Source organism: Micromys minutus (genome assembly GCF_963924665.1).
Source record: "Micromys minutus genome assembly, chromosome: 3".
Classification (NCBI taxonomy): domain Eukaryota; kingdom Metazoa; phylum Chordata; class Mammalia; order Rodentia; family Muridae; genus Micromys; species Micromys minutus.
In genome coordinates, this window is record NC_137972.1 from 34,593,224 (window position 1) to 34,608,446 (window position 15,223).

At 36.4% G+C, this 15,223-nt stretch overlaps 1 protein-coding gene across 2 annotated transcripts in view; it reads right to left on the reverse strand.

The window, feature by feature from the left end:
• GRM7 (glutamate metabotropic receptor 7) overlaps positions 1-15,223 on the reverse strand; it is a gene marked incomplete at both ends in the record, with an annotated part of 887,413 nt that overhangs the window by 60,686 nt on the left and 811,504 nt on the right. The window lies entirely within an intron of this gene.

Genomic DNA, 15,223 nt, shown 5'->3' on the forward strand with positions numbered 1-15,223 from the left:
GCTTTTACATCAGTGCTACCCCTAGGTCCTTGGCAATGAATTGGACTGTGGTGGCCCACAACCCCTACTTTCATGTTAGACTATTAGGAGTTCACATGATTCTGCATGAGCTGCACTTGGTTGCCTTTTTGGATGAATTTCCTTCTATATCTCAATTTTAATGTATGTTTCAATCTTCTGACTATTCACCCTTTTGGAATGTCTTTGAGATCTCACATAGACCTTGTTCATTAAACTATGGAATCACTGCACAAGTTCTTTGTGTGTTTGCTTCTGCCTGGGTTGTTTCTCCTTTGCTTCTTCAGATATTCTTCACAGAATGTTCTAACCCATTGCTTTTTATTTATACCTTATCCAAAGACAGTTTCCTATATAGAACCAGACTCTGCCAGAAAATATATTCTTACATTTTTGTCTCCATCTCCACTATAGGTTCCATGGAGTTAAAACTTTTTGGAGTGATTACCCTCTATCTGATAGAAAAGTATGAGATACTACATAAATATATAATGGATAGACTGAGATGCTTGATATCTATTTTCTTTATTATATGACACTGGTCACACAGCCATTCCTTATATATAGAAATATTTCCATCAGATCTAATCAACATTTAGGTATTTCTGATCAAAAGGCCATAAAACCTTTCTACCTTGCTCAAGGCTCTGGATTCCATCTCTAGTTCTGAAAAACATGTTACATAGTGAACTAGGAGGCATATCTATGAGAATGTCCAGGCTACACCTATTCCACATACACCATTCTAAAAGATCAAACCCATTAAATTTCAGAAAACAAACCACGTTGTGGACACCTTAGCATAAAGGATTTGCTGTTAAGCTTCATGTTTTTATTTTGATGTCATATTTACTGCATCTTTTGAGCAACATAATTTGCAACACTTTTGATGCTATTTTTGGCTTTAGTTCACTAATATTTATCATGTATGCACTCCCCTTTTTACCCTTGGCTAGTTTATACCAGCTTCTTACAACTAGCTAACTAACTTAGCCAAAAAGTGAGTTAGAAACCATGATTAGTCCCTTTTATTATATAGTAAGTGCCCATGAATACATAGGCACTTCCCAAGACTGGTCCTCTCTTCAGCTTAATCCTATCTTAGCTACCTGATCTTCTCCCTAGTTAAACCATATTGTCCTAAAGGTAAATAAATAAAATAAAATAAAAAGAAATTTCACCTTGGCCAAAGTGACTTAGCCCTAGAGCACCTCAGAATCTCTACCATATATGCACATATATGTCGATTTTGAAAGCCCAGCATTGGCACCCACTGTTATATGCAGTTCTCTCCATCTTTTATTTTTTAGCTCTAAAATAAAGATGAGAGAAGCTCCTACCTCATGAGATGGAGATCAACCTAATGATGAGGAGAGAGCTCTCAGCACCCTAAGAATCAATGAGCCAGTAGATTCTCTGAGGCTACTACTTACCTTCTGCCAGGTTAGCTTGTAATGGGAGGGATCTTGAGAAAATGTTTCTTTTGTAGACACTTTCAGATATTTTATACTTAAGGACACATTTGGCATTTAGAATTGTGTGTCTATAACAATCCATGGTATTCCTGCCTAAGTACACAGAAATATAGATGAGAGCATGTGCAACTATAATGCACAGGTTTAGAGGTAGCTCAATGCTTGGCAAAGTTCAGCTGGATGTATTTCATATTTCTTCCTTCCTGGTTCTAATAGTTACAGAATGATATGGGGGCATAAATGAGATGTCTTCACTATTCCAGAAATTAGCATAGCACTATTAGTTGACTTCTTGTCTTTGATATGTTTATAATTTGGAAAACTTTCAGTGTTCAATCTGTCTTTAACGGAAGCTCAGTATCTCCCACTGATCACATGAAATGTCATTTTAATCAGAGCTTTGTGTTTCTCCAGGAAGGGAAGAAACTGTCATAGAACTGATATGCTTTGCTATTCACAAAATTCTTCCTGTACTCATGAGCTGTTGAGACCCACCCAGGGAAAGGAATGTGAGTTAACATTTATTCACCATTTATTCAATAAGACACAAAGGACAGATCAAATAAGATTCCACTAAAGTCTACCTTTGTAAGTCAGACAATTTTTGGGAGTACTTATAGGAACATTTTTGAAAAGCCTACTCTACCGTAAGCGATGGCTCACATATCCTTTCCAGTTTCCTATCTTGTGTTCAGCTCCATCTAAAGGAGCATCTCTTTCCCCAACAATAGTTTGCTCCTTACATAATCTTTGAAAAGGCCCTTATAGATCTCCTAACTCTCTGAGTCTCCTGGACTCCTTCAGAACCCGTAGCTTCCTAGATCCTACAGCTTCCTTCCCACCTCCAGCAGGGAACTCTGCAATTTGGAATAAATAGCTCTAAAACATGATACAGTTGCCAACTGCTTTGTCAAAGTTTTAGAGCCAGTTTCTTTGAAGACAAGCTTGGGATGTTTTGAAGCAAACTGTGAATAGCTGCAAGGCTAACAGTCTTGTAGCTGTGGGAAATATAACAGTATTAATGTGCTTCAAAAATGTAAAGATAGCAGAGGAAATACAGGACATAGATGAGGAAGAAATACCAGAGCCATCGAGAAAACATAAAATTCAGATTTGGTGGTTGATCAAAATATTATCAGAATCACTGCTGCTGTCTTCAGTGACAATTGCAAAATAAACAGCAATATATTTATACATGTGCATCTTCAGAAATAGTACTTTATTAGAAAAAGAGTTTGAAGCAATTTGCTGGTGTCAAGCCACTGACATAAAAGAAACACATTAAGTATATGCCAGACATTTACAGTTGTATGTATGTATAGATAGATATAGATATAGATATAGATATAGATATAGATATAGATATAAATACAGATATAGATATAGATAGATATATAGATAATATAGATCCACTGTAGGTGTGGTATCTTTTGCAATACTATGTCAATAACATCATTTCACTGAGGCACTGCTGTGTGCCTCCTCGGGCTCAGGTGCTGGGTTTCAAGCATGACAGACACATAGTCTGTCATCCACAGCTGAATTATAATAGCACAAGGAAAGAAATCAAATTTCCTTTATGATGTGGTGACTGGAGTTAATAGCTGTGTATTCTGTACTTACAAATTATTGACAGAAAATCCTCAGTTTTTAAACTACAAAAAAGATATGTGTGAGGTAATATAATTTAATTAGCTTGGATTAGCCATCCCAAAATGCAGACCTGTCAAAATATCATGCTGTTGATAACAAACACATAATTTTATTTGTCAGTTAATCATAGAGTGTATAAATCAATAAATATTCAATGACAAGATAATATGGAGCCTTATAACCTTTTCCCATTCTGTGTTGGTATCTACTTAACTAACCCTTCCTCTTGAAATGGCCTCTACCTACTTTGCCTTTGAGGCCTTGCTTATATCTGATCTGATGTTCAGTGTTATACCTTCTACGTACAACATTTCTTATTGTCATAGTCAAGGGAGTTGCCTTGGCTCATATAATGTTCAGATAGTTTATTTATTTAAAATAGTGCAGTCAGTGTTTCCCAACACTTGCTTTGAACATGCAAATTCAAGGCAGTTTACTATGTGAATGACCAGGCATTATGACTTCATGAACATCATCAGCTCAGGCCAACTTAAATGCTAGTATGAATGAGGGATATGGTTGTGACATATCCTAACTGATTGTCAATTGATGCCTGCTGGGGGGAAAGTCAGGTTCCTTCAGAAAGGCAGCCACTGAGAGCCTTCCCATGCCCCAGTAGAGAACTCTATAGTTACATCAATACTAAAAGAGCTCTGTGAACATAAGAAAATAACTCACAATATAGGTAAAGAACATTGTCCTATGGAACAAATGAAGAAATTGGAGGGGAGAAATGAGCATTAAGCATTATGTGAATTTGAGCAAAATATTTTATATAAACAAGAACTTCTTATAAAAATGAAAGAAAATTCCCAGTAACTATAATGATCAAAACATTAAAAGAAGAGGAGAAAATGCAAATGCAACACAGAATGGTTGGAATATTAGAAACAGCTTGACCATTACATCATTTTGCACATCATTTGTTCCACAGGAAACACTTGGGGAAATGTCAGGGCCACCTGGATGAGCCAGGCTGAAGGGAAATACATAAAAGTTGCACAAATGTGATTGCTTCAAATATCTTCAGCTACTGTATTCCTTCCATAGCCTCAATTCCAACTACTCGTGCCCAGCTCCTTGCACTCATTTCCATGCGAAAACTTTAGGTTATTTTTATGACATAACACATCACATTGTTTATACTGTTTATACAATTACCAGTCACTTTCCTCAAGTTAGTATCTATGTACTTACAAATCATTTTAATCTATTTTCTCTCTCTCTCTCTCTCTCTCTCTCTCTCTCTCTCTCTCTCTCTCTCTCTCCCTCTCTCTCTCTCCCTCTCTCTCTCTCTCTCTGTGTGTGAGGTGAGAGATGGGAAAGAGATTAAAAAAAATACCAGAAAGAGCAAAAAGCAGGTGGGAGATAGACACACTGATAATGCCAGTGGTTACTGTATTCCTCATACAAACTTTCCATTTATCCTATGGTTTGCAAGGCACATTATTGCCACCAGTGCTGATTCTCTAAAGAACAAATAGCATTTTTAGGTAAGACCAACTGGATCAAACACAAAATGCCTATCACTGAGTGCAAAGTCATTACATTCTGGTTAATGAAAATCTTCTGCTTTTGAAACAGAGACTACGTATGTCAAATTTCTTTATCATCCATCATTGTTGTTGACACTCCTGGTTCATGTTTTCCATGATAAGTAGATATTAGTTCTCTCATTGCTGGTGTGAAGATTGTGATTGCTGTGCCATGAGACTGTTGCTAGGCTCAAATAATGTGGCTGTGGAAACGATACAGAAGAGTGCCAAGTAGGTAATGAGCACTCACTAATAATGGCAGTGCTATAGTCTTATTTATTGGTTAATACAGCAAACAGCTTGTTTTCTTTACAGTTCTTTTTTCTTTACATTCTTAATGCATCTTGAAATGATTGTGTTTTATATAGAATCCAATGAATAACATCTTGTTTTGAGAAGATAATATTAAATTGGCTTCCTGTTTGTTTGGAAGTCTACTCAAATGTCTAATCCATCTGTCATTGGGTATTTTGTGAGGAAACAGTCAATTTCCTGTGTTCGCAGGTGTTGGCTGAGATGAGGAATGAAAGAGTTGAACAGGAGTCTTCAGGTGGCTGGAGAAGCTTCAAATGCTTCTCTCGGGCCAGAGCTTGTATAATAGAAATGATAATGGCCCTTGATATTGAGTCCGTGAAGAGTGTACAACATTACTGGCAGATACTTGAAGTATTTATGTGACAAAACTGAAATGAATTCTTGACAGTCAATATAGGTTTTCTCAATTTTTAACACTTGTACCCCTGATGTCCTAGTTAAAGTGGACAAGAGTCAAAAAACAAACATTGCCACATGAGTGCCAAAAGGAAAGAGGTCTAGAATGAAATGAGGAATAAAGCATTTTTTTAAGTGGGTAAGTGATTTTGCGTATTTGTATGTTTATTTAAAGGAAAAGGAGATTTTGTTGTTAGTGCTGATTGTAGTTCTTGCTTTTCAGTTGTTAAGAGTGACTGTGGGCAAGCTGCTCCAGCTCTAGTAAGTAAGAAAGTAGAGACTTCAACCCATATGTGCTACTAGAAGGCTGATGGGAACCTTGCATCCTGCTATCTTATGAAAGAAGCTGTTGTCAACAGTTGAGAAAAATAAAGGAAATCACAAGAAAGAGGTTCACACTTGGGCTGGCATGGGGAAGATGCCTGGAAAATGTAAGTGGCATTTATAAAGGAGACAACCTTCTAACGTAAAATTCTCTTCATATACTTCTGTGTAGATGTTTCTCCTTTAATTACTTGCTAACTCTCTTCCTTGCTCGATGTGTAGTTAGTGATACTGCAAGGAGTCTGGGATAGCTATGACATCATTGAATTGATCCTTGGCAAGTCCTGGCTTTACATGTGTTTGGCTTTTCCCATTTACTGTCTCAGTGCAGACATGATGCTTAGTGCACACATAATTTCTTTACCTATTTGACAAGTTCTCCAAGTAAATGCCAATCAGATGCTTCAGCAGGAGACCCCTGCCTTTTCTCATGCTACAATAATATGTTTGTGTATATTCTTTTCTCTCACTACTAGAAGCATGATGTTAGCTCTTCTTCCCAGAATGCAAAATTATAGGTGCACTTTGTCTAGCTTTTTGCATTCTATGGAAAGTTTTCTATTATGCTTCACAGGCCGTTCTTGCCCACCATGACTGACTCAAGGCCAGCTTGTCTAGAAAAGCCACTTCTGACTATACTAAACATGGACAAGCTCAGCCTATATTCACATACATAAAAAGGCATGTGCACATTCATGTACATATACCTCTATACATAGTTACCTACAAACATGAGCATATACACACACATTCATACATGTGTTTGTGCACACAGGCACTAAAAGTGTGTACATTAATGTATATGCACAGACATATATAATACACACTGTGGACATATATACTTATATGTGCATAGATGAACACATATAGGCAGGTTCATGTATGAACACACATTTGCCCACATACCTATGCCAAATATATACAAGGGCATACATTCATTTTAGTAAGAGAGGTACATATATGCTCAAAGAAATAAAAACATATTCATGCACACACTCACATATGCATTCATGCCTTCACTCATGTATATACGTATTCAAGTACATAAACACATAAATAGGCAAATACATTACTGAAAATTACACATGAAAACACACACACACACACACACACACACACACACACATATATATATATATTTATACACATGATTTCATCCACATGCATTCAAACAAACCTGAAACACTAGTTTCATGTTAAATATAAATATGTAAATAGACACATATTTACATATTCAAAAACACAAACATTGATAGCACATACAAAAACACATGGATACATATAAGGACATTTACAAATATACAAGCACATGAACATAACAGATATACATACATACACACATATGCACACAAACAAGAACACAAATGTACATAAGCACACACATGCACACATGCATACATAAATATATGTTAATACATAGAAACACATCCATATAAGAAAATGTAGAGATAAATGTATATACATATATGTACAAACATGTATACTCATGTATGCCCGTAAGAATAAAAAAGCAGAGAAAAATGCACTCAGGCATACACCCAGACTTGTACACATGTACGCAGAATTTCTCTCCCTTATCTGAGCCCTAACTCTCAGTTTTGATTTAGAAACATGTTCAATTTCTAATGTGAAATAGTAGTGTCTTTCTTTTATGTATCTAATACTGCCATTGTGTGCAGTGTTTTGCTACCAAAAAGGTTGTTTACCCTTCCTGCTGGTTTGAGAGTTCAAAAATGTTAGGTCTCTGCCTGGCAATGATTTAACATACAAAGGGCAAAGCATTTCCCCCACTATCAGCCTGGAGAGACACACTTCTGTCAGATTTCATCAGTTCTCTCTCAATCTCCAGCCATATTCATCCAGATGGAACCTAACAGCCTTTTCTGCAGGAGGCTACATCCATCCCATTCTGCCTTATTATGCAAAAAGTCTGGTTTCTTCCTCACTGGGAAATATCTTGGGGATGATACCAATATGTTCTATGTTACTGTGCACATCAACCAGTGGATTTTGAAATACTAAAACCTGAGATTAGTGTATTCACTTTAAAGACATAGGGAGCTGCTTCATTTTCATAAGTGCAAAACTGCCCAAACTGGTTGAGCTATAAAATCCTCATTTGAGTTTTAAGGAACATAAAACAAAACTAGAATCAAATGAAACTACAGATGCCAGGAAACAGGTTAAGGACCCAGTGCCCCTAGCATATGTCATGCATATTCCATGCGTTTTAAAACTGGAATTGCATAGTACTTACCACAATTAAACTCAGCAACATTATTGCAAGAGGTCAGTGTGGGGTTCTCACCAAAACAAAGTGTGTTCTTATCTTTGCCCTCAAAGCCATTGGCAATGGCTTTCAGTTGAACTTGATAAATTTTGGTAATTGGTAAATCTGACTTTCTCGCCACCTCATTTTGCCTAACTATCAGCATTCACTTGGGTCATGTCTTTCCTCCCTTCCTTTTCAACTTCTATATTGCATATATTCCATGCCCTGTAAATATTGATATTTTCTAAGGAGGTGACCTTTCTTATAGGTGGGGCTACAGCCCCTGACTGTGGACTTAACTGTTCAGAATATCATACCACAAATTCATTAATGTGCCAGCTGTCATCTTTAGATGATAGGTAAAGGGCTTCAATGACATCAACAACTTTTGTCAAGTCATTCTGTGTTGTTCTTCTGAGGTGTCATTACACTGTGATGTTCCACATCCCCTTCAAAGTCCAAAGCTATGGAGTACTTTAGGCCACAAAAGAAGCTGACTTGGAAATTTCAAATAAAGAGTTATGCAGCTGGTGTCTGTAAACAGCTCTGTTGGCATGTGTGAGCACATGAAAGCACAACAGAAGCTGGTTACTCATGCCACCCAAAGATACAGTGAGAGGAAACAGGCATGGCCAGCCACAGAGTAGAGTTGAGTACTTCATGGCCTTGGTCTTGCCTTCCAGAGACTTGTTTTCCGTTTCCTTTGTTATCTGAATTGTTACATAATGCAACTAGGAAACTACAACTGAGAAAATGCTTATATGAGATGGTAAGAAAGTCTGTGAAAATTTTTTAATGTTTTCTTAATTAATGCTTGATATGGAAGTGCTCATTCCATGTGGATGATGACACTCATGACAAGCTTGTCCTGAGGTATTTAAGAATGTAATCAGAACAAGCTATAAGGAGTAAGTCAGGAAGTGGAGTTTTTTATGTTCCCTGTTTCAGTTTTTGCCTCTAGATTTCTTCTTGAGTTCCTACTTCCACTTCCCTTTGCAATGCATTCAAAAGTGTAAGATGGAGTAAACCCTTTTTTCTCCAAGTTGCATTTGGTTGTGTTATTTTATCACAACAATAGAAATCAAAACTAAGATATTTATCTATATGTATATGTGTATTATGTAAGCAGATGAAAGCTATGTGTGCAGAGGACAGAAGAGAGTGTCTAATGTTCTTCTGTATTGCTCTTGATCTTTTACTTTTTAAGCAGGTATTCTCTACAAACCTGGGGTTTGTGTTTTCTAAACTAGTCAGGAGTTAAACAGCCTGAGAGATCTTCTTATCTTAATTTCACTTGAAGCTTGGGTTGTAGGTATGAACTGGATGCCCTACTCATCAAATGGATACTCTGATATAAACTTCATTCCTACAGATTGTGCCCAAGAATTCTTACCCATTGAGGATCTTTGCAGGTCTCTCTTAGACTTCTTCAAAGACCTAAGAGTCAGGGCCTTCCCTAAGTCCTGTTCATCGTGTAAATGTTGGGGCCAGAAGCCATCATGCCTCTTCAAATATAGTTGCTTGTCCTCTGTTACATTTCAGATGAAGATCAAAGTCATTTTCAGGCCCAGAAAACTCTTTGGATTCCCTTTCTGCATTTCCTTCCTATTTTCAAGTTCTTTGAATGAGCTGTGTCCTAGCTATCTTCGGTCATTGCCTATGATGGATTCCCAAATTGCTTGCTCTTCCCAAGGCCTTTCCTTGGCCGCCTGTCTTTCCCATTCACATCTTTTGGCAGTCATTACTGACTCTCAGTTCTAAGTCATGCCAATTTTTATTTCAGTCAACATCCTTGTGATTATTCATTATGAATGTCTTTATTAATCATTTTTTCTTAGAATCCATAAATACAAAACATCTCTTCCAATTCACTGGATTACTATAAGGTCCCAATGATTATCAACTAAAAAAATGAGTGGATATATTCTTAAAAAAGAAAAACTGTTCAGTTAAGTGCCATAAAAATTAGGTTATAAACGCATGAATGAGTTTGGATGAAAGCTTTGAACTTGCTAACTTTCACCTCACCCATTTTTATGTCACGTCCATGAGCTGTTAAATTGAAGCTAGTGATAAAATGTAGTATAAAAGAAACCATAGTATTTTGTGAAAACCATGGGGTGGCAGAATGAGAAAATCAAACAGGGCTCATTGTTCATCAATCTTGCACCTTCTACCTGTGAATCAGTAGATGTCTCCTTCAGTGTTTGTCTCTTGATAAGAGGCTGTTCCCTTGTGTGTTAAATCCATATAAATTTAAAAGTTATTCATTCACACCTGTTTTTTAGGTTATCAGTCTACCTATGGTGAACTGTATTGGTTTCCATTAAATCTTCAGGATTTTATGTTCTCTTTGGCCATGGGGGCATTGCTTACTATCTGTAACTTTCCTAGAATATTCTCATATTCTCATTACCTTATCTTTCATTCTTGCTAAAGATCTCTATTGAAGTTACATGGTCCTGAAAAAATTCCAACAGGTCTAGAAAATACTAGCCTAAGCTTCCAATAATTATCTTTTGTTACATTGTTACATTCAAGAATGTGTGTGTACTCAGTCTCTCTCTCTCTCTCTCTCTCTCTCTCTCTCTCTCTCTCTCTCTCTCTCTTTGTGTGTGTGTATGTGTGTGTGTGTGTGTGTAAGAGAGAGAGAGACAGAGACAGAGAGACAGACAGAGACAGAGAAACACTAGAATATAATACATAATTCTTCAATTATATATTTATTGAGCTTGTCATTATCTGCTCCTCCCCAACTATGTGTACCACTTGGGTGGAGATACAAATTGATATTGAGAGGGAACAGCATCTTGAGTAGTCTTCACCTGGAAAGAGATTCCATTTTCAGTCTTTAGTGCCTTTTGTAACCTTATCTAAGAGAATAGATAGGTTGGAAAGTACTCTGCTGAAGGCAAAACAGCATTGATCTCCTATTAAGTTCACATCTCTTAAATAAATGAATTTACTTGTGGAAGTATTAAGTGGACTATATTGCTATGAGTATAGTCACTTTTATTTCTAATCCATCTTTTATATATTCATGAAGCTATGAAGTAAAATTAGTAGTGGTGAATCTTTCTACCATCCAGAAGCCACAAAAACATTTAGTTTACTTTAGCAGGATGTATGCTTTGTTTTCAGTAACATCTTATTTTCTTCTCTTAATGGAAAAATTGAAGCTATTGCCAAGACAACCCATTGAGGCAAGGAAGCTTTGATTGTGATCAAGTGATTCTCAGAATCATTTCTGGGCAACACACACACACACACACACACACACACACACACACAGACACAGGGAAGGGGAGGGAGGAGGAGGGAGGAAGGTAGACTTTAACCTAATAAAGACCTTACACATAATTTTGGGAGTTTTAATCATCTTAAAAATAATTTGAAACCAATAATGAATGTTTTAAATTGACAACTCCTTTTGAAGCTATAGAAAGAAAGCAAAAAGAAAAGAAATTAGTTAATAAAAATGTGAGTCCTCTATTACTTTCTGCTGGAAAATACCTTGGTTCTTTGACACATTGCTTACAACATAAAGAAGAAATTTCTGAACAAATGATGCATGGTTTGATCTGAATCTTGAAATTAAAACTATTTAAACTTAAATATAATTCAAAGAAAGATGTATGAAGGTAACTGGGTACATAATTTTAGAGATAAAATTGGTACATGGCTTTAGCTTATAGAAACATCACACATTTTGTGTTATAGAGAAGACAGAATTAGAAACTTCTCTCTACAATGTATTAAGTGGTGTCTGTAATGCCAGACAAATGCATTAAAGCCTGCAGAATGTCCTGACAAAGATACCATCATATCCAGGTAAATAGATTCATTCATAGGACCCGCATTTTCCCTATGCCCACCAGAGTGCTGAGACTAGCAAACTGGCATCTTCAACAGTGTCGAGTTGAAGGGCTTCATTTGAAAATTGCTAATCATTAATTTTCCTTTTGTTACAACCATTCTTTTATCTATTTGAAAAATCAGAATCCTCCATTTTCATTCTTGCAGCCTTCATATTTTATTAATTCTGTGTTATGACTATGGTGTTGACTAGTATTACCTGCAAAATATTCTTTAGATTTCAAGCTGACCCTCTTAGGCTAAATAAATGTATACACATAGTGCCATTAATGCACCTAGGACAGTGTTAACATTTACAAATTTAAAAATTTTATGTTTTAATCTTTCATCTTCTGATCCCACCATGGGGTGCCTAGGATTCTCTCTAGGATGCATCCAACGTTGCTGCACCTGTGTTTGCATCCTTCAAAGTTTCACAGATCCACCAGAGTGGTCTTTGTGGGAGCTTCAAATGATATCAGTGGGGCTCCTCTGTAGCATGCTTCAAAGACTCTCCATAACCCTATAACATTTGACATGGCTACAACCCCTACACCTAGCTTGTCTCACTCACACCTGTCTAGAATTTCATTCTAGTTCCCCCATGCCCAGTAAAAGCAAAGAGCTTAACGTATGGTAGCATTCTTTTTACCTAGAATCCTTTTTTCTATTATTGAGCATTTCATATATGAGTATTACATATACATAATTTCCTGTTTCTGTCCTCTGTCAAGCTACTGCTATATCTGCTCCATGATTGCCCATCAAGTCAGTGGCATCTTGTCTTTAATTATTAGTTACATATATAGCATATATTTGTAAATTTGTATACATATATAACAATTATTATCTATTTATATATTTATAACTATAACTGGTAATTCCATTGCTGTTGCCTATATGTATGTATTTAGGCCTGATTTTGGGGGGATTAGATAATATATCAATGGCCTCATCCCAAAAGAAGTCTCTCAGTAGCCACTAGTTGCTGTTGGTTCTTCATCTAGAGGAAAAGCCTTATGAAATTTCCCAGATCCACTTATGTTGTTAAAAAAAAGAAAAACATGCTTATTACATTGAATATTTTCACTATCTTATAAGTTTGTTACTAATACTTTAGGTAAAACCTCAGTTCCAGAAGGTTCCCAAAATAAGCTCAACATATTGTCTCTACTGTCTTAGTTAAAAGGACAAGGAATGGTAAAAATCAGAAAGAAGATGAAATTATTTTAGGACAGTAAGGAGAAGGTAGTATACATATGTTCCTTTCTTGACAGAGAGAAAATGCAGGAGCATTCTTTAACTGAGACCATGGGTGAGCCCACACTCTCTCTCCACTGACTATCTGGAAAGAGAACTCAAGAGACTCTGAGGGCCCAGGTAACACACTACTGCTTTGGTCTGTGCCTTTCAGGCCTTCATCTGCACCTAGAGCTAGAACCATTGCTATCAGAACTCATAGCCTGCTCATACAGAGCTCAACACTCAGGGCATTTCTCCCTCTGGAGCCCACAGCCCACAGACAAACAGGAAATACATGTTACAGTCAGAAATAACAAGATCAACTAACATCAAAGATAAGAAGATGGCAAGAGGCAACCACAAGAATCTAAGCAATAGAATCCAAAACAACCTGGCAATATCAGAACCCACCTCTCCCACTACAGCAAGCAGTGTATATCTCAACACACCAGAAAAACATGATTTGGACTTAAAGTTGTACCTCATGCTGATGATAGAGGATGTTGAGAAGCACATGAAAACTCCATTTAAAAAATACAGAAGAACACAGAAAACAAGTACAGGCCTTTAAAAAAACACAATAAAACACAAGCAAACAGATGAAGGAATTGAACAAAACAGGCCAAGATCTAAAAAGAAAAATGGAAACAATAAAGAAAACACAAAGAGACACAACCCTAGAGATAGAAAACCGAGGAAATAGGTCAGGAGTCATAGATGCAAGCATTACCAATGGAATAAAAGAGATAGAAGAGAGAATCTCAGGAGCAGAAGATAACATAGAATTACTGATACAACAGTCAAAGAAAATGTAAAAATTAAAACTCTCCACATCAAAACATCCAAGACACTGAGGACAGAATGAGAAGACAAAACCTAAGGATAATAAGTGTAGAAGAGAGTGAAGACTCCCAACTGAAAGGCCCCAACAGTAAATATCTTCAAATGAAATTATAGAAGAAAAATTTTCTAACACAAAAAAGATAACCATGAACATAAAAGAAGCCAAAAATTACAAATAGATTGGTCCAGAAAAGAAATTTCTTCTGACAATTAATAGCCAAAACACCAAATTTTCAAAAAAAAAAAAAAAAAGGAAGAATACTAAAAGCTGTAAGGGAAAAAGACAAGTAACATATGAAGGCATGCTGGTCAGAATTACAACAGACTCCTCAACAGAAACTATGAAAGTTACAAGAACCTAGATAGACATCATACAGACCCTAAGAGAACACAAATGCCATCCCAGGTTACTATATCCAACAAAATCTCAGTTTCTATAAATGTAGAAAACAAGATATTCCAGGACAAGACCAAATTGGCACAATATATGACCACAAATACAGTCCTACCAAGGATAATAGATGGGAAACTCCAACACAAGGAGAAAAACTACTCCCTAAGAAAACCAAGAAAATAATCTTTTTGCAACAAAACCAAAACAAGAAAGGTACACAAACATAATACTACCTCTAACAACAAAAATAACAGGGAACAAAAATCATTATTTCTTAATATCTCTAAACATCAATGAATTCAATTCCACAATAAAAAGACAGACTATAAGACTGGAATGTAAACAGGACCCAGCATTTTGCGGCATACAAGAAACACATCTCAGCACCAAAGAGGGGCTCTACCTCAGAGTAAAAGATTGGGAAAAAACTTTCCAAGAAAATGGTCCCAAAAAACAAGATAGAGTAGCCATCCTAACATTGAATGAAATAGATTTTTAACCAAAAGTCATCAAAAAAGTTAAGGAAGGAAACTTTTTACCCATCAAAGGAAAACCTATCAAGATGTATCTTAATCCTGAACATCTATGCTCCAAATACAAAGGCACTCACATTCATAAAAGAAATTCCACTAAAGCTCAAAGCATATATTGCACCACACATAATAATAGTGGTTGACTTCAATATCCACACTCATCAATGAACACATCATGCAAGCAGAAATGGAACAGAGACACAGTGAAACTAACAGAAGTTATGAACCAAATGGATTTAAGAGACATCTATAGAACGTTTTATCCTAAAACAAAAGAATATGCATTCTTCTCAGCACCTCACAGCACCTTTTCCAAAATTGACCATACAGTTGGTCACAAAACAGACCTCAACTGATAAAGGAACGTT